This window comes from Oryzias latipes, chromosome 20 (genome assembly GCF_053564925.1).
Source record: "Oryzias latipes strain Hd-rR chromosome 20, Olatipes_Hd-rR_3.1".
NCBI classification, from domain to species: Eukaryota; Metazoa; Chordata; class Actinopteri; order Beloniformes; family Adrianichthyidae; genus Oryzias; species Oryzias latipes.
In genome coordinates this window covers 22,803,366-22,829,139 of record NC_136256.1, presented here as the reverse complement: position 1 = coordinate 22,829,139, position 25,774 = coordinate 22,803,366, and the positions used below count along the sequence as shown (strand labels likewise).

At 39.7% G+C, this 25,774-nt stretch overlaps 2 long non-coding RNA genes across 2 annotated transcripts in view; one reads left to right on the top strand and one right to left on the bottom strand.

Moving 5' to 3' along the window:
• Nucleotides 1-15,947, top strand: part of LOC144988140 (uncharacterized) — a 229,409-nt gene extending 213,462 nt beyond the window's left edge. Inside the window, exons 3-4 of the long non-coding RNA XR_013651956.1 lie at nt 14,526-14,686; nt 15,809-15,947. This is a non-coding gene — a long non-coding RNA (uncharacterized LOC144988140). The remainder of the gene's footprint in view (nt 1-14,525; nt 14,687-15,808) is intronic.
• Nucleotides 15,811-22,678, bottom strand: LOC144988141 (uncharacterized). The gene is made up of 3 exons (XR_013651957.1): nt 22,534-22,678; nt 22,276-22,412; nt 15,811-15,927 (listed from the first exon to the last, which is right to left on the bottom strand). It is a non-coding gene; the product is annotated as an uncharacterized LOC144988141 (long non-coding RNA).
• Nucleotides 22,679-25,774: the final 3,096 nt, after the last annotated feature.

The window sequence follows — 25,774 nt, the reverse complement described above, 5'->3', positions numbered from 1 at the left end:
GAAGAAATGTTTAGAAAATTCAAGCAAACTTTTCAGAAGTGAACGACCCTGGAAGTATTTCAGCCAGGCAACTTGAGCAGTGCGTTTACCTGGTTACTCCTCCCTGAGGGCGGTTCAGTCTAATCAACTCACCCTTTTCAGCGTCCTATTTAAGTTCCAAGTGCTGTCCAATCCCTCTTCTTCCATTTCCGCAAGCTCTGTGTTCGTCATCCTTCCCTCCTCCCTGGCTTCCACCTGTGAGCTCCGTTGGGGTAGTTTAATACCCAAAGTTTTATATGGAGATCTTTGTTTTATGTAACTGAACGGAGCCTTATGCCAAACTAAAAGAAATATGGAAATAAATATTCTGTCAAACTAAAGAAATATGGAATAAATCTTTTTTATTGCATAAGTTATCTGACTGAAATACAGTGCAATTCTACAAAAAAGACGAAATGTCGTCATTTTTTTTTTCACTTTTAAAACACAAATTAAACTGACATATGACATAGGTTAAAAGAAAAAATAAAAACATTCTTATTTACTTTTTTCTTTTCTTTAAAATAGTCACAATTATTTATGCAAAGTTCAGTTACCAAAGAGCTAAACCAGTGCCTCCTATATTCCCTTAGTTGGATACTGTACATCATTTTCCAGGGAGACTGAAATGCTTTTGCCAGTTAATAACAGCAATGAAGTTCAACTATTGATCTGCTGCTGAAGGGGACCTTAGGGGCATGTTAAGGACGGCTATTATTGCTTGTCAATGATCCCTTTATGGCCTTGAACTCAACAATTCTGCCACTATAAATCAAAGTCCAACAAGTCCTCTGTTAAAGCTCAGGAAAAAAACGTTGGTCAATAGATATTATCAAGTGATCAATAGATATTATCATGTGGTTATGGTTTAGTCAAGTAAACTATTTGTCAAAGCTTTCAATTTCACATTTCTGGAGAGAAAGCAGCAGTTTTGCTTCGTGAAAGCCTGTAGTGCTCTGTTATGAAATGGCGAGGTCTTCCATTAGTTTAACTGAGAAGGTCACTGATATTTGAGAAAAACAATGCTAACCTTTACGCGTGAGGAGATATTTCACCTGCATTAAGACTACGCCAAGAGTAACCCACTTGTTATTGAGCTCTAAGCCTCCTCTATCAATGTGCTTCCACGGCTAGGAAGGCAGCATCAGTAAAAACTGTCTACAATGCAACTAAATGGAGCGCAGGGACAAATCTATCCAACTTTAACCTTTGCGGTACTGATATTTATGATAAAGACCATAAGGCATTTGTGAGTTGCTTGCGCAAGGGCTTTAAGGCTAACAACACTTGTGAAGCAAAGGCGCTACATGGTTGCCTGTTTCATCTATCTGCTTCTGATGGCAATGTCATTACCTTTTCTGTACAGAAGTGATGCAAAGTTAGACTTTTTACAAGTTCCCTGCTATCAAAAGAAAACTAGTGAAGGTAAAGAGGGCATGATGGGTTCTGGCTCCGCTTTGCTTTTTGTGCACACAGTCTATTACCTCACCACGCTCTGAAGAAGTGACAGTAACTACTTAAAGGAGTATGAAACAGGGACAAAGGCATAACGAAAGTACTAACTTGAATGATAAATATCCAGTAGTTTGTCCACAGCTATATTCATGCACATCTTCTTCCTGGATTAATCTTCAACATCTTTACACATGTAAGAAGACCCAGAGATGATATATAAAACTGAATAAAAAGCAGAGTTACCTCTTGGATCCACTCAGCAGCAGGAAACCCTGTCTTTTGTTTTGCATATTCATAAAACAGCTACTTTCATCTTGGTGCCATTGTTCTTCAATTCAACACCATCAAAGGCTATCTCATATAATTCTTGCACATCTCTAGTTCAAACCTAAACAACCTGATTTGGTAAAATGTAATTCTAATTTATCATTTTTCTGCCCAAGGCAAAATCTCTGAAGCCTGGGGCTGTTTAAGAAGCAGTTGAACACAAAGACAGACCCTGGGAACTTTGCCCGTGCAGTCAATCAGTCCGACACCCCAGAGTGCCCAGGCCAGAGCAGCTTGTTTTTTTGTGCACAGATATAAAACAACTTCTACTTTCCCAGTGGATAGAAAAAGGGGGCACAAACTTGTAAATAGAAGTGATGTGTCTCTGTCTTTTTTTCTTTTAAATCTTTTTTGTACGTCAGTGTGGAGATGGTTGGTGGACGCACAGAGTCGCTGTGTCTGCAGGCTCAGCGGCAGAGCAGACTTCAAAGGCCGGCAGAGGTCTGTGACGGTGAATGCAGCTGGTGTCTGAGCCTCAGTGTTGGACACAGCTACAGGCAGGGTCTCAGCTGCTTCACAATAAAGACGCAAAGGGGACAGCGGGGCCCTTCAAAAGCAAAACACACACACACTCACATCGCAAAGCATTCACGCAGCCACACAAATGGCAATGTTCTCTGAAAATTATCTTCTGCACCAAAGTATCATGCAGTTTCTTCAGACAAACCAAGATCCCCTGTTGTGCTTCTTCCTGTCTTCATCCTTGGTTTGTCTAATTTCTCCTGTAATGGATGTTTAAAAAATCTTGAAAGTGTTTCCAACTTAACGTTTTTTTTTTCTTTCCTGGAATATATATTTTAAAACAACTATCAAAATACTAGCCTAAAATTTGAAAAGGAATTCAATAACCCCAGGACATTTTAATATCAGTTATTGAGCAAAGAAAATCCCAGAAATAAGGCAACTCACTGGAAATGATCAATGCAGACATACATACAACTCGACCAGGATTATTTTTAAGGTTGATGCATCCCAAAATAAACAGCATTTAGTAAATTCTCACAGCTGGTCAGATGAGCTTTTTTTTTACTGTTTTTTTTTTTTTGATTTAGTTTAAATCTATTAAAGACGATTGTTGATGCTAGGTGCATGAAATTGTATAATTTACTCAGAGGACAAAAAGTGAAACCTTGGTGGCGTGCTGAGGACAGCTTAATGTCTGATGTGGTCCAGACTGCACAGTGGGACACCTCGTCTGTGCTGTTGATGCTATTTTCCCCCATTGTGACCACTCAAGAAAGTATTTCAAAGGTTCTGAGGGGGATGAAACAGCATCACAAACTGATTATTATTCTTATTATAATACATTTTTATAGACTTTTTTTTTTTAAGAAAAAGAGATTTCTAGTGATGTATTTCATCTTTATGAAGTTTGTTTTTAGTTCATCGTAGCTTGTGGTTCACTTTAGTTAGGTCTTCAGGACTGTTTTCATCCTGCCCTCTGTGTCAGTTCCAGTATCGGCCTGTAGAGGGCATGCCAAAACAGCAATCTGGTCAAGCTCAGTATGAGTCCATGGACACACAATACCTTCAGTTAGAAGAAAAGCACCAGATGACTTTCAGCTGCCTGTAAAGACAGAGGAAGTATCATTCTCAGATAAAGGAAAAAGAAGACTCGAGCATTAATCAAGTTCTTATTGAGTCTAGATTTCCAACACGAATCATTGAAGAACATTGAATCTTACCTGCTTAAAAACAAGAAAAAATTACTACAAATTGGTAGTGAAAACATTGATACAAAATATTTTTGTTTCTTTCCTGGAAAATATATTTCCAGGAAAGAAACGATGATAAGATCAAACTGAAAGTGTCACCTCCTCACTTTTAATGAGAAGCAATTTAAACACACCACTCATTAGAATAACGCCCTCCCCCCTCTTTAAATGGGTTCAAGGGTCCTAAATAAAACATGACGTATCTATTGCTATCACGTTAGTCGAGACATTATTCATTTAACCATTTATTTATTACTCCATTCATCTACATAAATATTTAAGCATGTCTTGGCATCTTTATGGACTGCTTGCTCTGCTGCTCAATTACAAGGAGCTGTGTCCTACCATGGCCATATGCCTTCTATCTGGTGACACTATATCTCTGCAATTTATAGATGCCAACTCAAGGCAATGTCTTTCTGTTAGATTTTATGTATATCAAGTATTATTCTAGGACTAATGGCTGGCAACAATATGTTGCACCCATGTGCCCAATAAAGCTACAACAGTAAATAAAATATTGCATTACATGAATCAGCTGATGCTTTTTTTTTGGTCAATGTTGACATTAAATGGCTCTTGATGTAGTCCTCGTGTCAAAGTAGCTTGTTCTTACATTATGCTATTAGAACTTGCTGTGTATCACTTTTTATTCCACAACAAACGCTCAACCTCGTCAGGCGAGAGACGAATGTGGAAGCGGAGGGAAGCATGGAACCGTAAACACCCACCATGGGTCCTCTTTGGAAAGGATGAACGGAGACAAAAGCTGAGCTGGTCTTCTGCTGAGAGACAAAAACAGCATTTGATCACCTGGGTGTCCATAATATTCTCATGCTGCTTTTAAAGCATGACTATCACGAGAGACTCCTTTTAACTTCATATGTGTCAAGCCAATTTCGCCTTTTTATTTTGCTGGACGCCACAACTCTCTGTGCTCGACTTTCTCCCACAGTTTGGAAATCTGCCCATGATGGAGCCGCAGAGCATTGTGGGGGTTTGAATTTCATTTAACATATTCCCTCCAAACCTTAGCCTAGAGCCTGCCTGGTGCATGGATGACATTTGTGGCATGCCACCCCTGGCTCTTTTTCTACAACAGAGTGCCTGGTTAGGAGGCAGCGTTCCCTGCGTCTCCAGCTCCTGAGACAGCCATCACTCTGGGAGGATGTTTTCAATCCCTCAGCTCCAAACCCCTGGTCGCTCAGAGGGAAGGTCAAGTTTGGCCCATCAGTCACTGACCAAAGGACAAGGCCCAAGCAGCTGGTGGTCATCAGTGACTGCTGGGAGCTCAGTAGTGTGAGTTCTATCACACGACTGACCTTTTCTCAAAAGTTTACAAATGCTTCTAGAACTTTGTATGTGAATGTAATCATACATTTAAAAAAGCCTATTTCTAATACTAAATTGTGGAAAGGTTTTTTTTTAATACTTAACATAAGAACATCTACAGTTTATTTAACGTGTGTCTGACTTTAAAGTAGTAAAAGATCAGCTTGAACCTTGCTCTTTGATGTAGATTCACACTAATATACAGAGGTTTGACCTCACAGGACGAATGCTTCACACACACGGGTCACGTGTTGGTGCACTGACACGTTCAGCGACGCATCACCAAAGCTCAAAGGAAAAAAGCCATAAGGGTGTCGTTTGTGTGTTTACAGAAGTCATGGTTCGAGTTTTTTGGAGCATCTGCACCTTTAAATGCAGCTTGTTATCATTCATGGACACATGGGTCACACCATTTACACCCAGATCCATACCTTTATAGACACACATTTTCTTGAGTGTTTTTTTTTACATGGGGGGTGAGTAGAAATGGTCTGTTACTGGTCTGTGTTTTTTCCTTTCCCCTCTTTTTTGATGTGGGTCAAACTATGGCCAGGCCTGAAGGCAGCAGCCATCTGATCCCTCCTGAGGTGCCTCTGGTTTGGGACCCGTTTGAACCTCCACATGCTGGGAAAAACTCATTTCAGATACGTTTCTCTGGACTCTGAAGGCTGTGGAGGGGAGGCACACATCATGTTAAAGTCAACACCCCAGGATCAGTCCACCCTTTGTGCTGAGTTTTTAAGGGTGACCTCCATTCTTTAACCATGTTTGAAAATGTGAAGTGCAGTTGTTCGTATGGTCGCCATCCATTACCTGAGGAGAAACGCTTTACCTTTTCTAAAACCACATCTAGACTGATTACCCAAACACTATATTACGTAAAAATGCTCATCGGAAAATAAAAAAGCTTTTTCGGATTTACGTTGGAAGAGACATCTGAGCAAGTTTGCATAAGTAATTTGGGAATTTCCACCATTTGATTTGGGACAGATTACAGCTTAGGTTTTCTTTATGTCCTTTTTCTTTTTTTCATGACTTATAAAAGCAGACTGGTCAAAATAGTTGAATTTGTATTGTCTATTCACCTGAAGGTCAGACCTTTGGCTTGTTTTCCTTCACTTTTAGTACCCTGCATAACCACCGCCGTACAGAACAAATGATTTCCAAGACAAACATGTTTCTGAATCCCATAGCAAATTACCAAGACAAAAATCAAACGTTTTCTTACAAAAAAAAGCCAGTTGTGTTTTGTGTGGCTCAGATGAAGACCATTCCTTTCCTGTACAAGGGTTTAAACTATGGTTGGTCTGGCTTTACTCCTGGTTAGGCTGGCATGTTTTCGGTAACAGACAGGATACTGCTGTGTTGGTGAAGCTGCTCAGATTTATTCTTCAGTGTCAAAACAGGACAGTCTCAGCTTGTTGTGAATGGCCAAAAACTCAGACTACTGCTGCAACAGTAACCAGTTACTCCAGAAATACAGAGCAATTGGAAACATACACACCCACCTGCTTGATGGGACTAGGGTTTCTATAGCAACCACAAATAAATAGAAATAAAACCATAAAGATAGTGGGGAGAAAGCCTATTTCATTTGGTGACTGTTTTCACTGTTTTTTTTCCTCCATCCACAGCAGTGCATCGCTTTTTTCTCCTGATTTCCTTGATTTTGGATAGATGGAGTGGATGGAATCTAAGAAAAGTCTGAGAAATCCTGTTTTGCATGAAAACACACCTCTAAAGCAAATTGCCTTTGTTATGCAAGGTACTGGATTCTGTTGCTGATTTAATGTTAGGAATCTCTCAAAATAAATGCCTTTGAGGTTGGGATTGGATCAAGCTCCCACGCTGACTCATAACTGGATTTACCCTTTAACACCAGAGTGGTCGCAGATCTGCTGTAACTCTTTAACTGTTTACACGATCAATGTAAATCAATTGACTCTGATGCGGAGTAAAGCAGCTTTGCCCCCATTTTTGTTGCATAACGGCACTTAGCCAACAGTATCAGCTGATTTACGTTGATTGCATAAGCACTTCACTACTGTAAAGTGTTGCTTATTTACAGCAGTGTTGCAGAGTTACAATAGTCGAAAGAATTCCAACACTGGAGCTGAAGCTCTATTGGTAAATGGTTAAACGGGTAACACAATAAACACGTATTGTGTAAGTGTAATTTTAAATAGTAAGAGCTTGAGCTTCAGGTTTTTGTTTCAGACACTTTTATGCCTGAATAATTCATTGTAAATGCATCTGTTTTGCCTTTAATTGGTATCAGCTTCAGTTCCCACACTATCATTTTGATTGGAATACAGTACTTTTTAACATCTTCCCATGCTTGGATCTCAAACATTAACTCTGAATTATTATTACTAGTCTTTCTTGTGAACTATTTTTCTTTAACAGGCCTTTTCCATCTTTGAGTATCTTATTACCACACACTGGAATAGTTGTTCTGACTGAATTGTGGGATTTTGATAAAAACGGACAGTCTGTATCACCAGCCTGCAACATTTTAGACAGTATTGAGAACTTTTATGTTTCCTAATAACATAAAGATACTTTTTTTTTTAAATATTCTGACATATTTTCTCAAAAAACACCACATTAACTTCTTGCAATCTGAAAAAGCAGTTTGTTCTTGCAAGTTACACACTCCTGTGTTTTAGTACTTTTCTGCCACTGACATGATGTAAAGCTGTGTTTGTTCTGCTTTGATTCGCTGATCATTTCAAGGCTCATCTGACCTTTCAGAGATCACATTACTTTCATCCTGAGATTTCCTCCTAAACAAAAGGTCCTCAGAGTCTTGGCTTAACAATCGCGATACGTCGCTGTGCTTTTTCTTCTCTTACACACACAGCAGCGTTACTCACATTTGAATGAATGTTCAGGTTGTTTCCTGCTAGTGCACTATACTTGTTGGCAGAGTCAGGGTGAGGAATTATCCATCTCTAGCTAACAGCCACCAGTCCGACCCCATGCTGGAGCCCTGAGAGAGGAAGCGATTGCTCACAGCACAAGAGCACATTCCCTCTCAACACAGGGGGGACATGGCCATTTAACCCATCGAGGCCCGGTCTACTTTTCTTTTCACTCTCATGCAACGGTGTGCCTCTAACTGTGTGTCTTTCAAGTGCCTTTTCCAACACAGTGCTTTCGCGTGTCAGGCATAACACAGAACATCCTCCACGCCGGCGTCTGTCCCCGGTAACCCTGCATGTATAATTTATCGCGCATCGACCCCGCCTCCCTGTCCCACTGGCGCAACTACAGCATCCTTGCAGGCACAGACTCTTATAGTTAGACCAGCCTGAAGAATTGACACACCAAGTGGGCCTCCACACTTTTTCTAATGGCATTGTAAGCCCCCTGCCACTGCTGGGATGGAAGGTATTTAGCACCTCACTGTTTTTACTTTGGCAGAGGAGGGACACTTGCACTCCCCTGGCTGTATGGGCCTCGACCAGTTCCTCTGGTGTCATTTCCACTGTGGGCATGCTTCCTTTCCTTAAATCACTGGTATTTAGGTGGGTGGCAGTTTACTTTTGCTGGCTGTGTGTGCTCTCTAAGCCGCAGCCTGGTAAAAGTCTTCTGATGGATATAAATAATCCCAAAATGACAAGCCTAGGTGACATCAAGGTGAAAATCTCAATCTGTATATTGGCAAATATCTTAGACAGACAATTGTGTTACGAAGGTAATGGTTGACCATGCGTCATTACAGAAACCTGAGTGTCCGTGAGGAATGAGATGACAATGAGGGGAACTCTGGAAATGAGAGAGCTCGTGCGTGGTGAATGCATACACACCGAAACCATCGAGTGGGAGAGAAACGAGAACTGAACGGGTAGTTAGGTCAAGAAATGAAAGAAAATGGAGTCATAACGGCTGGGCAGAATGACTTTTAAACAATAAAATTGACGGACCTTGTCTTTAGAAGCAAAGTGTGGACGTTGTGAGCCATGACCAAAAAGCTATTGTTGACTAACGTCAACCGTGTGCGTTATCTTTGACCCCTGTGGCTTGAAATGGAAAAAGTGGGTGAATGGAGGAAGCAAATATGAATTACAGACAAAAATAAGGTGGTATGACTGTGGAAAGGAAAGAAATGGGTCATTCTGAGCCAATTCTCCAAATGATCCTATATTGTAAGTATCCTCGGGTAATGTATTGATATTCACAAAGAAAAGTGCAACAAGATTTATTTTCTTTTAATGGCAGTTCTCTCCATGAAGACATGGCAGTCTCCAAAGGTCACTATTATTTGCAGTCATGCTGCTGCACAAAGACAGACTAACTGAGCCAACAATTTCAATTAAATAGAAAGAAAATCAGGAATCAGAGGGGAAGAGAAAAATGCCCACATAGGTGTGTACACAAGTCAGAGGACCAGGGATGACCTTAAGTACCTGATACCTCATTAAAAGCAACAGTTTGGACCTGCTAATGGGCTAATTAGGCAAACCATGCTCACAGTAGTGTCACACAGAGTGAGGAACGCAGTCAAGAAATCATTTTATGCAGATGAATACCTAAAAATTGTTGCTTTAAAACAATGAATGAACATACTTTTTAAATGCAGACCAATCTGAAGCAGAACAGTCATGTAATTGTTGAAACCCATGTAAAATCTTTATTTGCAATAATATGAATATGATGTGAAACCTTCATGGTAAGAAAACAGAGGTATTTAAAATGGCTTAAAACATAGAAAACACTTTTTATTATAAAAAGCAATCATGAAATCAATAATTTGAAAAACATTACGTATAGCTTGAAGATGTAATGAAGTAATTTTGCTTTTGCATAAAAAAATCAAATTGGAATAAACCTTTTGCTGTTGTATCAGAGTTTTTGGGGCAACAAATGTTACTTGAACTCTTGAGGTATGCTGTTCCACTTCTGTACCAGCAAAATTCCTGGATTTCAAATTCAGTGTACTTTTGCTCAATGACATGGATCCTTAGTGATGCAATAAATACAAGTGAAGAAATTCCTGAGTGTATTTCCAATTATACAAAAAACATACATTCTTCAGTTGTTTTTTTTTCTTTCTGTTCAAGGTAATGCTAAATCAGGTGGAGTCCTGGATTGAATGATTAGTGCTGGCATGCAATTACTTTTTTAATGTAACTAATTAATCACGAAGTCTAATTAATTAATCTAATTAATCTATTTTCAATCATGCCAAATAATTGTTGTGAAAAGCCTCATTTTGAGTTTTTTTCATTTAAATTAGTGATATTGTATTTTAGTAAAAGATCAGGAAATAACTAAAAAAGTGGCTTTCTGAAGGTTTTTTATTATAACAGACTTTTAACCTGTACTTTTAGACCACCAAGGGGGATTCTTTTCAATCTCAAACAATTAGGGGAAAGAAAACAGGAACAAAACATCTGGGTCACAGTGCCCTAATTTAACAGTAGTAACATTTTTCAGTGCAATCTAAAAAATTTTGACCAGTGGCCACAAATTAACAAACACCTCGTCGGGCTTTCTCCCTTACTCCCTTACACAATGGATGATAGCTGTGGCATTATGGCTTTTGTTTCGGGGTTAGCTCTGTTATGAACTACGAAGTCGCACATGGACCATGTCACAGCAGCGACAAAGAGTGTGCCGCATACACAGACACCAAGACCTGGGAGCAATTTAAGATGCGTTTTTAGCCGAGTTCAAAGAAAACGTTCGTGCAAGTCAACAGTTGGACCCTTGTTGTTTATATTTAAAAAGATAATTATAGTTATAGATTAAAAATTAGATTCACCTGATTTTAAAAGAAAAGAACACGCTCATTTGTCTGTAATTAGTTAATAGCAATTAATGCGATAATATGACACCCCAATAAATGGTTTGTTGCAAATTAGCGGCATACGGCATGAAGGTGTTAAGGCCACTTTAATGTCTTATGAAGTAAATTAAAGATTCGCTGCAATCACCTTTTGAGCTGTTTTAAGTATTCAAGTGGTCTTAACTATGACTATGCTGTTTTTAGCATAAATGTAAAAAAAAAAAGTTGTTTTTTTTTGGATATAGTTTCTGCAGAGCAGCAGTATTTCATTGCCTCTGAGTTGTTGGCAGGACTGGTGGGGTGGAGCAACCCCAACCACCCTTCCCATCACCTATAACTGAGCTATCAGTTTACCAACTCTCTCACTAGCTTGTTGTGATGATATTGTAATATGTTCTATCTTTTGTATATTTTATTATTCTGGTGAATGGGTGGCCATATGGACAAAATTAATGTATTTAGTGTCCTCCAAGGGTAGGAATATGAACCTAACTATCAGTCCAACCATGGATGAATTGTTTTGCTGGAACAGCTACAGAAATGTGCAGAAATATTTGAAAAGTAAAAAGAATAAGAAAAATACCTACATATTAGTCATGTGAAAAGTGAATAACATGTAGAGATGTATACTATTGTAATCAATATGCTTGAGTTGGGAATTTTGGTGACTGTGTTTGGGGCCCAGTGGTTCTGTCAGCAGTGCTTGTTGTAGAGCCTGACAGCAGCAGGATAGACAGAGCTACAAAATGTTGTTTTCTCTCAGAGAGGGTGAAGCAGTCTATCCCAGGAACTGTTTTTACAGAGGGAAGGACTCCAGGTCCACTACATTAAAAACCTAAGACCTAACTTGGATTTATGACCAGACAAGAAAAAAGTGAGCCAAAAAAAGACATTGCCTTTAAGGCCCCACTTAGGTTTTCGACCATGTAAACCCATTTCACCACCACCCAAAATGCCTCAATACGATTGAAGGAGCTTCTGCTGGAACTTTTTTATAGTTCAAGACATTACATTTGTGTAAAGTACAGCAAACATTCTCCTTCTTGCTATGTGTTCATTTCTGCGTGCGTCAGTGAAGAAAGCAGCTGTGAGTGCAGCAGTAAAGCATCAGGTCTGTTCAGCTGGTCGTAAGCCCTCGCTTCAGTTGTTTTATACTAAATAGTATACACGTTTGCTTTCCACAGTTGGCATTTAAATGTAGTGGAGCAGAACTTTGAACGGTGACACAAAGAAGCAACCTAAATACAAGTAACAAAACATTAGAGGAGTAAGAAAATACTTTAGGTTAGCTTGTAACTTATACTCTACACAGATACTGATATTGATCTTCAAATAGGAGTTTAAAACTTGAGCTCAAGCCTTTTCATGTCCACTTTTTTTTACTGCATCTATCACTAGTTCATCCAAAATCTACACCTATTTTGAAGGGTCACAGGGCTTGCTGGAGCCCATCCCAACTGACTCTACAGCCAAGGCAGGTTTGAGCTCCATATAAGTTACCACTTTATAATTTCATAATAAATCAATTTTTCAAGTATAAAATTATAAAGTGATGCAGGTTTAAGTTTTCAAAATTCCCCAGGTTTCAAAATCGGTTGTGACTTTACTAGTTATCTTCATGACTGTGTGACATGTGAAAAACCCCTGAGCCAATACTGCTCATTTCAATTTTTGTTTTTTTAAAAGAGCAATACTTTTGTAAGTACAAAATGACAAAAAAAAAAAAATCAGTGAGACAGTGCTGTTTTTATTACTTTTTAATTAGTCATACTGCTGTGGAACTGGGCTGTTGAGGATTGACCTGGGAAGAACTGGCCAGCTTCCCGCTTCTCTCTTTACACTCCATGTATGTATGTGTCATTGTCGAGATTGCTAACTCGTCTCTACATCCATTTACCTGAAGTAGAAGCTCCATTGGGTTTCTGTGTTTTTTTGTGTTGGTTGCTTTTCTTGTTCATTGTGACCACATCAGACCACCTTCACTGACTTTGGTTCAACTAATCATTCATCCCTTACATGTCACCCCCTTTGTAGGCTACTTTCAAGTCTCGCTTCAATGAAAATTGTGTTTTTGATGTTTTTAACATGTTCTTATAGCATTTTTCTCATGATTGAGGACACATGTAAAAGAACTTATGCTCAAAATTTGATTTTTGATTATTTCTTTTTTCAAAGTGTTGTGAGTCAGGAGCAGATGAAAAAAATGCTGTCAGAAAAGCTTGTAGGAGTGATGTAGAAGCTACAATCGGCAGTCCACAAGCTCGCTGCTCCGCTTCATTCTGATGCACCCACTTGCAGACAAATAGATCCATTTACATCTTCATTTTCCTTGTCCAAAGTGGCATCGGGGTCAAAACTGTGCGGCTGGATAGCTCCAATATTGCTCACCATTTTGTTGCACCACCAATGTTACCCTGAGGTTGTGAGGGGCTGTAAGTTAGTAGGAGAGCATGAAAACAGAAGGGTATCAAGAAGCAAGGGCTGGCACAACTTAGAGACAAATTTCTGATGAACTCCTACCACTCTGCATAACTTATCTCCGAGAAGATGACACATGTTTTTGATTTTAAAGGATCGCTAAAAATGCTTTTACAGTAGTCCTAAAGATGATTGCAGTTGGACCTTAATATTGTAGGGACAGCAATTTCCTTTTTATGTAAATACCAGGGTTATAATTTGGTTATTTTTCTATGTTTCTGTTTGGGTTGTCTTGAAACGGCTTTGGTTAAGACTTGATAAATTAAGTAAACTGAAGCATTTTTAAGATGTATTTGCATAACCATCAAATAACACTAACATTTAATGTTGTTCCATTGTTTAAAATAAAACATTTAAAAATCTCTAGAGTTACATTGACAGTCGCATAAAAATGGCTTAGGCTTTGACCTCCAGCCTTCATCCCATACCAGCTGCAATGTTTTAGGTTTTTGAGTGCAAAAGTGTCAAGGAGGAAAAATGGTTTAGAGAAATGACATGCATGACGTCAAAACCCAGAAATATGAGGGACAAAAAGGATCTCACACAAAAAAGCAAATCAAACTGTTGAGATGGACTTAGGAGTAATCCATTGTTAGGAAACAGGTGTGATGATGGCAAATAAAGGGGGCGGAGCTCGAACCTGGAGCAATCAATTAATGCAATTTAAAAAAAAAATCAACTAAAGGCAACAAAAACAAATAAACAACGCTTGTCTGTAATCAATTAACCTCTTTTGGACAACTATAGGAAGAGTTTTAGTGATTGAAACACAGACACACAGTAGGAGTAATCAACCTTTTCTTTTCCAGCAAAAACAAACAAACAAACTAAACCTCATCGTAAGCTGACAGAATGTGTCAGTCATCACTGAGCCGCATCCACACATGAAAAGGCTTTGTGCTGAGAAACCCTTCTACTGAGACAGAAAAGGACATGTTGTTCTCAGTTGGAAGCAGACTATAAAGAGAGAAAAATGTGTGTGTCTGTGTGTGTACACGTATACATCCGTGCTGCATGTCGACAACGAGTGCTGATTTAGACATAGCCAGCCCCGGCACAGATGCCCCGGTCCTCCTTTCCTGTGGGTAACAGAAGGAGACTCGACAGAGCTGACAATGGGATTAATCCAAAGGCAACAAATGCTGCAAACTCTGGCATGAGTCGCAGAAGAAAAATACATATCATATGGACTCAGCCACACATAGATGCAAAGAAAATAAAAAAGACTGCTAAAGTAAATAAAAAAATAAGACTTATTATTGCTGAGGCATCTACAGAATGGGGGTTATTGCCCTTTGATGTATAGCAGGCTCTCACTGCTAATCTGTCAATCCAGCTTTCATCTCTTGCATTGTCAGCTCCCACATCTTTCTCTCTATCTGTTCCTGCGTCTTCCTTTTCTTTAGCACCCAAACTGGACGCAGTTTTCTGGGGCTGACATGAACATCTGCCATGCAGTGGGAGGAGCACACCAAAGAGGCTGAGACGAGGTTGAGTTCACATGAGCCACCCACGGCGCCGGACCGTTACAGCCATCAGCAAAGCTACCGTCTCACCGCTATCGGAGGTCGACCCCTCTGGCTTCTTGCGTGTGTTAGCCCGTGTGTGTTTGTTTGTCTGCATGTGTGTATCCTCCGATAACATAATCCCATAAGATGGGAGAGAAACAGTTTCTGAGGATAAGGGGAGAAAAAATGATGGCGGTGAAGAGCGAAAAGGCGATGGAGGAGAATGGGGGGGCGGTGAGCAGAGTAGGAGAAAGGCATTAGTAGTTTCAGCCAGCTGCCAAATGATGCCCTTGATTGCCTCTCTTCTTGTGCAGAAACAGAAGGTGTGAGGGGTGATTAGGCCTGGGCCCGATCCCTGATGAACAGATGTTAATAACAAAGCCCATGTTCATTGTGGTTAATAGCTAAGCGCGCCAGGGCTGGCTGCTGAGGCTAGGGGAAAATCTGCCTCCATAGCTCTTCTCCTCTCTTCTCCCTTCATGGGAGAGAGATAGGCTCCTTCTACTAATGTTTTGGCTGTACACTATACGTAATGAGCATGGTATTTGCAAGAAAAGGTAATGATAATCAGTCACAGGGGCAGGAAAAGAACAGCAAATGATGGTGCATTGCATTCGGGAGATAGAGGAGCTCAGGGTTTAGGCTGTTAACTTTTTTCTCCATGATATCTTTTGAGGATATCAGAGATATGGACGTGTTAATAAAGGATGGCTGCATGACTGAAATGGTCGTTGCCTCATTGTTGATCCTATTAGGCTATCATCCTCAGGCTTTAATGGCAGCCACTGTAATGTGCGGGGATACAGGCATCATTCAATTTTAGCAAAGATGAGCCATTCGGTTCTAAACAAAGAAAAAAAAAGTAATGTCAAGCCAATTCATCCTGTGATAACAAGTTAGAAACAACACTTTCTTTGATATCCTATTATAAAAATAATAATAATAATAATCAATAGGTTTTTTTGAGGTCAAATAAAAAGTGTTACTTGTTTATGACAGCCTCCACTTCCTCCCTTCTGAGGAAAACACAGTTTACGTATAAAACATTCAGATGCATTGAATTATTGAAGTATAGCAGATGTTGTCAATTGAGTAATTTTTGCTGTGTGTTTACCGGTTTGGAAAAACGTGTGATGGGATCCCGGGAACATATGCATCAATTCTGCTTTTTGTGTACACAGCATGGAGGGAGAGTCATCTTACACTCCAATGTCTCCGTGGGGTACGGCGAGATGGAGGAGCCGCATGCCGTGGCTACTTCTTTTATCCGGGCCACGAAAAGAGAAACACGGGCACGGCCCTATGGAGAAAATGTGACATTTTCCACACTTTGATACATCATATCTTCAAATTGATGTCTTGTATGAGATAGACAGAAGGAGGTATAATGAAAGTGCTTCAGTGACACAAAGATATGCCATCATAGCATTGTGGGTTTTCGATGAGGGAGATTTTCTGACCAGCTTGCTTTTTAAAGCACGGAGGGACACCTGTTTAGCTTATTCAAGTTATGAGAGGTGGGAGACAAAAAAACTGTATTTTTCTGGTGTTTCTAAGGATAATAGTTTGGACAACTGTAATCATTTCTAAGATACCTCTTGATTCCTTTTTATTCACTGAACTGAACAATTTTTTTTGTTGTGTAATGAAAACGATGACAAAAGATTAGAAAGAATTTTAGCTGTTATCATATATAAGCTGAGAAAATTGCTTGCTATGAACCTCTTTTTCTTTTGAATAGGAATCACAGGAGGTCATGAGCGTTGAGATGACAGCTAAAAGGCACCATTATCGTCTTGATAGCCAAGCTTTGGTCTGACAGGTGGATATCAGCTAGAAATAAATTAAAGGATATCTTTTATCTAGACTTAAATATCCTCTGTAATCACCATCACTGTGAGACACAAAGGTACACAGATGTCTTTTTATAGGTCCGACTCCTGTAAGAGAAAACATTCACTCCAGAAAGACGTGTCTATGTCTCATTGAACTCACACCTTCGGAGATCAATTTTCTTTTATATCGGAGAAGCTTTTTCCGATGACGTTTCTGGCGTTTTTTCCGTGTTTGTTCACTCTGCAGGAACTCATGGTTCCTTTGTGCCCTTATCTCGTGATAAGGTAACCATGAGTTATATGGTGTACGTTTATTGACAAGAAAACAACAAATTTCAACATTAACTGTCTAAAACAGGACAAAACATGAAGTAATGGAGTCACAGTGGGGTGTGCATCTCTCCCTTTGAAGAGGTTGTGATACACATTTGGTACAATGAAATTCTTAAATGATGGATTTTTATGCAGAAAAATAGTTTGTTACACCATTAAAAAATTGTTTCAAGTAGATTTTCAATTTCCAGTCTAGATAAAAAAAACATTATTTAGGTGGTGCTGGGTTACTGTCAAACAGATGTACTTTCAGGACCTTTAAGCTACCTCTCTCATTTCCTGTTTCCTGATGGACTTTGGTTTCTAAATTGACATGGAAACTTGACAAACTTCATTTATAACTGCTTTAATGCTTGCATTACAACATCACAAAAAACCCTGCCACTCTTCATAATCAATTATTGATGGAACCAGTTTGTTTTCCATTATATTTATTCTTGTGTTTGCTGGCTGTTCTAGTATCCTGGATCTTAAAATGATGCCATTAAAAAAAACATGTAGCCAACTGACTTCCACAAATTTCTACACTTCTTTTTCCTTAGTTAAAAAAGGACGTTCTAATTAAAAAGAAAAGTAATATGGCGGGTGGCAGGACTGGCTCTAATCAGGCTGTTACAGCTTTGATTAGAGACAATTGGTGCTGTCAGAAGCTGCAAATGCTCCAAATGTTTAAAAAAAAATGCTCTGAAAGATGTATGTTCTGTCGCCAAGATGGCGGCAGTACATTATTGGCTGGAAACGTACGTTCTACCAGTTTTCAGAATTGTGGCACCTTTTATTAAAGCTTTTTCATTTGAATAAACGATTTAGAGTGCAACATGAGCTTAAGACGGGCAAAACGGGTAATCATTTTATTCCTTTTAAAAAGAATATAAACAAAAATGTTTAGATTTTACACCGGAGCTCCAGTGTTTACATTTTTTCACCGTAACTTTTCAACCCCTAACGCGATGCTACGGCTATTGATAGATATTGTTAGAGGCTTTGGTCCTTGTGATTTGGTTTGGTAGTTTTTGTATAGTTTTTGAGTTTTTTTCATTGTAAATAAATTCCCAGCTTAATTTCAGCCTGGGTGTCAGGAGAGTTTTTGAGTCATTGTTGAATTTAGTTTTTCTTTTTTACCTTTATGTTACATCCTTTTACAAGCCCCTAGACAGGGGTGTTACAACATTTTATTTTACACATAAAACCAGGAGTCTTTGCTCAAAATATAAATTCATTGCAACAGCTGTTCCCAAGCCTGCTCTGCATAATATGTGGCGACCAGCTCTACAATTTCACAAAGAGTCTCTAATGCTACAGGAAACTTGCAAGAAAAGTTGCAGACCTGGTGGATTCAAGTTTGATTTATATATAAAAGTGCCACATAAATAAAGGTTGATTTGATTTGATTTAGAAAGTACCCGTTTTTGTGGCGATTTTTATCATTTTATGTTGTTGTATTTCCTGCTTCACTTTTAAAGTCAGTTGAGGCTAAAGTTTGCTCTATGTTTTAGCTTTGATTTTAACGGTTAAGGTTCAATCTGTGTCACATTTTAATGACTTTTACATGAAAGCTAATGTACATATTAAGTTTAATGCAGTTGCAGATATTTTACAGAAGATGAAGGTTCACTTTCCCCTCAAATTTTTAGGGAACGCCAACTTCCTACTCATATGGGCTGTATCCTAAAAAGTAAATAATTCAGAATTTGAACCGATCTGTGGCTTGAGATATGCTGGAGACCACTGCAGCAAAGGTCATATAATTCCATATTATAGAGGCAATAGCTTCAACCCACCATCTTTTAAGACAGACAGAAAGACAAATATTTAGAGGATGAAAGGGCAGACTTGCTGAACTAGTAGTTGTGGTCACATTTTTTATGCAGATCCAGGGTAACACATTCATTGAAAATACAAATTTCTGTCAGCAGGAATGTTTTGAACAAATATTTTGAACAATTTCATTGCCAAACTCATTAAGCTTAGATTTTCAATTTACCTTGTGAATTCATATCTTAGTTGTTTAGAACAACGTTTTTGTTACATTTTTAGTTGCAACAGAAATATTTGATTCAAAGGAAGCACATGAAAACACTGAACAAGATTTTTCTGCCACTGCTGCAGAAAAATGGCAGTATTCTAAAATGTTTCCTTTTTTGACCTTAAACCACTTTATAGTCATGTCTAAAGTATTTTCTGCCTAAAGGAATCCCCATTTAGCTCCTAACATTTAATTAAGAAAAAAGTCGATTTGCAAATGCCATTAAAACTCACAATTTCAGGCTATATGCAAATATATCAAGCTCTATGTGATCCAATGAGGAACAGAAAGATGTGCTGATATGGTGCCAAGAGAACACAAATAAAATTAAAAAGAAAGATTTGATTAGTGACATAATGTGCAGCAATGAATAGTAAAATTCATCTTTAAAAGGAACAAATGATATAGATGACAGCTCTTGTTCATCCTTTAAATTGAAAGGAGACAATGCTAGTTAAGAGTTATATTCCCAGCGGTATGCTTTTTCTCGCAGGCGTCAAGCACTGCTGTTTAATGTACACTCATGCCCCATCTACCTTCTCTTCCATTATTCCACTCTCCAAACCTTCGTCTCATGCACACTTTCCCCAGGCCCCATGCTGGCCCGCTCTATTTATTGAATACATCTTTTACTCTGCAACATTTTTCCACCTGAGCTGGCAGCTGCAACTTTTATGGGGGGTGGTGCGCACAAGGCCACGGAGAGAAGAGGACCCTTACATTTTCACTGCACGCATCATGCTCCAGCGAACGAGGGGCCATCTAGACTGGAATGAACTAACAGGGAAGATGACTTAGAGTATTTTTTATTCTTGTTTTTCTTTTTGTTTATATTATTTAAGAAGGGGAACGATAGCGGCGTTCGGCATCGTCTCTACTTCGCCTCATGAAAAAATAACAAGAAGTCAATTGAAGGGCCACCAACTGGGAGGACACAGAATAGGGGGTTTTGAAAGGGTAAGTAAACAGAAAACTGATCAACAAAACAATCTATTATTCAGGGCCATTTTTTAAGACAAAATCAGTTTTTAAACGAGTGTAATTTATAATGCAAGCAAGGAATCTAAAAGTCAAGGGGTTAAAGTTAAAACTACAAATTTGTGGAAGTATATTGGAATAATTTTAGTGCAATGACAAACATGCCAGTCATCTGACACGTTGATATGATTTATTATTTTTAGAAATGTAGGATGTGCATTTTGCCTACATGAAATAAACACCACGGCGTTGCGTCCGTTCATGAGGAGAGTCGAAACTTTTCAAGACAACATGCTAATTCTGTCCTATCATGTAACCCTATTAGACACAGGTCAAAACAGTACCAGTGTGGATGTGAAACTCACTCCATTAAACTGAAGGCCGGCTTTGTATTCATGGCAAAAGAGAGTCTTTCCAGCAGAATTACACCAGCTTTGTGTAAATAATCAAGCGTTGACCTGTGGGGTTAAACCCTGTAATTGAAGTGATACTTCAAAGAGACGACTAGCACCTTCCCCAAGCGGCAAAACGCTGCATGCATCAAACAAGGCAGACAAGGGGGGGGGTCTGCTCATGCACATGCATAGACACAGACATGCACTGCCATGTACAATGAGTGCGGAGGCAAAAGAGGGTGGAAACAGTGTGCCCGGGTTGTGTGACACAGTGGGTGTGCCTATTCTGTTGTGCTACTGCTGCTACTGTCTTATTTTATTTTATTTCATGTTTTTGATAGAAATATAAAGCAAAAACTATATTCAAACTAGCAGTAAAAAAATAAACTTGTGATGATTTTACTATTTCATGTCACTAATAATGTGCATCTAGTTGCAAAACATTTTGAAATAAAATCTTTTTTGTGCAAACCTAGAAGTGCATTTTTTTGGTATTTACTTAAAATCTATTCTCAGTAATATTTGCAAACAGCAAAAAAGAGGGACACAATTTGCTGCAGACTAACTATTTATGGATGAATTGCAACACTAAAAACCCATACAAGGTGTTTAAAGAAACCCACATTAAAATGCATAAAAAGAAAACTGAGAAAACTAGAACCCATGACAACAAGAGAAAATCTGCATCTGTAAATAATAAAGAAACATCAAGAGTAACACCACCAACCCCCTTCCTTTTTTTGACAGCACCAGAAACGGCTCTGACCCCCATCTATCCCCATGGCGACAAGAACCACATGCAGACCCGATGCTGAGCCATTTTGCACCAGCCTTGCTTTGCCACAGCACAAAGTCACTTTAGTGCCAGTGCTCCTCGCCAGCAAGCTCAAAAACATTTGCCCCACTGCAATTCAATTAGAAGCTGTAAACAAGTGACAAAGGCACAGAGAGGCAGCGTGGCAGTCTCAACTGAACATGAATCAGCGAGCTGGTGGAGAGGGAGAAAATGAGCTGTCTGTTACACTGTGAGGAGTGACTGGCGTTGCTGTAATCAGTTGTTTACAGTAGTTACACTGGTGATGCCCACCTTATAGAACTGTGTGAAACAGTATCTCCTTAACCCCACCCCTCCAGCCTCCGAGCATCACACACCTCCAGCATAGAGCCGAAGCCAGCGGAGAGAGGCAGATTGATCCCTGGATTCTGCGTTGCTACAGGCCTCCTTCCCTCATTAATTTTGCTGATTCCACCAGATGGGAAACAAAATATTAATTTTATTCAGCCCTAGGCGCAGGCTCTCTCTTAAGGTGTTCACTAAATCACCAGGGTTTCATCGCAGCGCTCTGATGTCGCAGCCTGACAATAAAACTCCTGGGCCGGTGGGTGGGACAAAAGGTTCATACTGTCATAAATGTAATTAATTGTGTGGCAAGAATGATTAATTTATCAGAAAAAGAAGAAGCTGACGTGATGGGCTAAGATGCCTAGCCATGCCTTCGGAAAAAGGAAGTATATGCTCACTCGAATTATGCAAATTAATTGACACTTTCAATGTGGCATAAAATGCTAGTGCAACTACATTGCATGGTACATTAGTCTGTTCATCCAATAAAACTGCATTCTTTACAAGTGAATCCATGACTCCAAGGGCTCCAGGAGACAATTCAGTTGCAACACAGATGTGAGAGTTTGGCAGAAGGTTTGAGACAGAAAGTAAAGAAGTACGCAGGGGGGCTGAGAAAAGACATGTTCACTGTACATCTATGATTATTGAGACTTCTGACACCAAAGAGGAGGCCAAAAAGCAAACAACCCAATTGCATAGGCACCTCTGTAACTTTGGTACAACAGTGTTTCCAGCTCCACCCCCCTGAAACCATCAGGCCTTTTGTTTAAGGATAAGATGACAACTTAGTTTCTTGGTCACATCTAAACAACCATGGATCATTGGTTTTATTGCAGTGTTGCAGCGCTGCCCTCCCACCCACAGAGCCAAAGTGGAAATTGGCAATGACAAGACATGTACTTGTGCACAACACACACACCAACAAATACACGCCTAATTATAGGCACTGCTTTACCACATTCAAACTCCAGCGAAGGATGATGATATCCTCTGAGGCACAAAACTTTGGACAAACGAGAAAGAGGAAGGCCTGCTTCACCGAATGATGCTTGTTTTGTGTTGTTCGTGCAACACTGTGACCCAGAAGTTTATCTGTAGAAAAGAACAAACCCAGAAGTTTAAAATAATCACAAAAGTGAAAGTTAGACTTGGTCATAAGCTAATTTCTGTACAGAAAGGATGCTGTTTTTGACATTTTTTCTCTTTGACTCACCTTTTTGACCTTTGTTGCCATCCTTACATCCTCAAATGACCCAACAACCAAGTGACGCTGCAAAACCATCAGCATAGGAAACGGAGAGCTCAGCCAGAGAGCTACATCGCCACCTAATGAAAGCGTGAGCACGCCGTTCTCTCCCTCCCTGCTCTAAAGCCACCTCTTCACCCCTCCAGCCACTCTCCCCACCCCCCCAATTTGATATACATGTGTCAAGGCAACGTGACAAATAGCACATATTAATTAGGCACTAGGTCAGGCAAGATTGCTGTTATTAACGATGGAAAAGGGTAAGGTTGGATTTAATTGCCTGTGACATCAAAGTCAAGTGACTGGTATTTCAAGCATCATTTAAAATGTTTGATATTGAGGCCATTGTACTCACATAAAGAACATCTAAAAATATAAAAGGAGACTGATGGAGAGGAAAATACCTACATGCTCTTGCTGCAGCTATTCTGAAGCTAATAACATCTCTCTGCTGATAAATTGACTAGATCCTGATGGAAAGAACATTGCGGTTGCCCCTGACTGACTATCACTCCCTCGATTTGCTATCTCAAGCTATTCACTCGCTTTTTATATCACTTGTACACTGGGAAGGAAGAAATAATAACTTCAACATCAAGTACAGACGTGGAGGGAGTAAATTTGCCTGGTTTGTTTTGAAGGCACTTGTAATGGTGTTTTTATCACATTGTGCATCTGCTAAAAACAATGGGAAAAGACAAATGGATAAAGCTTTTGTCCTTGTAAATTACTTATTGATGGTGCACTAATGCTAAATAAGAGCAGCTTTTGTGCAAAAATATCCAAAAGATGAAAACAAATCCCGAGCTTTACCATGAAACGATTTAAAACATATCCAAAGTGAAACTCGATGTGGCTCTTCAAATCTCCTGCAAGCAGAACAGATGTCACTGAAAGGAAAAAAATCAAAAAAGAAACGCCAAACAGGCTGCAACTGAAATTTTCCATGTTGAAGAAAGACTGCTATAATCAGCTGTGTGTCATGATGACTGATGATTTGGGGCCCCTATCAGATTGTGGCTGTTGCAGGCTGCCATGGCAACGCTGTTCTCCTGTTGGGCGTACTGCTAACCCTGAAATTAGTGCCGAGGTGTGGCGCCACCCCAAACTGTGCTCCAGTCCTTTGCTAAGCCCGCCCTGGTCTGCTGTCCACAGCAACGCCAAAACCTGTTGAAAAGATAAGCTCTGCCCCCCCACACACAAAAGTGGTGGCCAGTTAGACCAAACGAGGCAGGTGAAGGGGGGGGGGGGGGGGGGGGGGTTGCTCTTAGAATTCAACGCTTGGACTCATAATTATCACTCACAGTGGAATATATAAAGGCTTTACAAGCTTTCTTGGATTTTGAACAGTTGTACATACTTTTACCATCTGCATTTGACATTTACGGCATCAGTCTGTTTGAAACAAGCCCCAGGATGGTGTCTCCAGCGCTCTATTCAGACCTCTGCTGTCAAGCTTTTAATATAAAACAGCCCAAAAGAGGACTTATAAGAGCCAGTCGTTGATCATCACAAGAAATGGCGGCTGTGCTGAAAGCCGCACTTCCTTTTAACCTCATCCAACACTGATCTCCTTTGACAGAATTGCTTCATCCTTGTGCACCTTAATGTGCTGTTCACTGTCAGTACCTCCAGCCTGCATGGAAACAACCAAGCCGAGTACACAGAGTACCATTTCTCTGCACTTGTGCAACGCAATAAGACTCACCAGGTGCGCTACCTTCCTAAATTAGGTGATCAACAGGGAGGCAAAACTGGCATCCTGATGATCCCTGCCACCCGCACCGCACAGCGTTTGGGAAATGGCCTATTATTTTCCACAAGCCTTAAAAATAATTTACTGTCCCTAAAGTCTTTGATTTCCACCAGTAATAAAAAAAGAACAATTCGGCACAGGGTGTTGGAAAGAATAGAGAACAAAAAGTCCATGTTTTGCACCTTTTTATCCATAAATTTGATACCTCAGGTGATAATAAAATTCTTTCAAAGAGGTTGCAAATTTTGACTTGAGACTATAAATGTGAAAATAGTCAAAAACTATTCAAATGACTACTTCTGAAGTATCTTTCCACCTACCTAATAATAAATATGCTGCTTTTTATCTGTTACAATACACAAAGCTGTTTGCTCTAAACCTTGAAAGTCTAACAAGACACATCAAAGTATGTTATAACAATGGAATTTTAGTAAAACTCCTTTGCAAAGACATCACTTTAAATTGGATAAATTGGTAGGTTGAATTTATTTTGAAATAAACGTTAAGAAATTCCAAATTAAAAACCAAAACAAAATGTTTCCAAGAAGAATTTTTGCAGATTTACGGCTCCATTATGGTTTATTTAAATAAACATTCATATTGCAACAAGCATAACTAAACAGGCGCAGGCCAGTGTGGTCAGGGGCTTCTTGCAAAGGTGAAGAAAGAGAAATACATATTGATAAGATGCAGCGGTGGGCCCCTGTAGTCCCTTTCCCGAGAAAGGCCACAGACTGGAATTTTAATGAGTAGGATTAACACCCCCTACCAATGCTGTTTCTCCTCCTCACCCCCCCAACACACTCTCTCACACACATGCTCACATTTGTTCCCCACAAGCACTTCTGCTCGTGTGTCTGCCCTGCACGAAGGACAGGAAACCGAGTGCCAGCGAGGAACACACTGGCGTTAATTAACAACATCTGACACAGATGCCACGCTTGTACTCGCTCGAGAGGTGGTCCAGCACTTTATTTCATTTTGGTTATTTCCTTTCATTTTTCCCCTCCCCTTTTTCTCTCCTTGCTTGATTCACTTCTTAATCTCCTTGACATGCTGTCCTCTCTTTGCGTTGGAGACGTGAGGTTTGAGGCGGCTTTGAATGCAATTAACTTTCCACTTGTCAGGCACTTTTGTTTAATATTGAATGAGCCTTCGCTCATGATTGGGAAGCTTGAAAGTCTTGTGGCAGAGATGAACATGGTGATATTCAGTGACATTCACACCTTGCTTTGCTCTAATCTGTTTGCTCTCTCTGATACCCCAAATATTGTGACACCACAAACGACACCAAGGCCCTGCAGTGCTGCCAGTTGCCCCATGTGCCACCCAGATGAGGGTTCACATTGAAGAGCCATTTCACAACATGACTTAGGAGGCAAAAGTCAAGCCTTCAATCAAAGGCAGCGAAAGAAAAGGCCGTCAGACGTTGGTAATTAGCCCGAGCTTTCA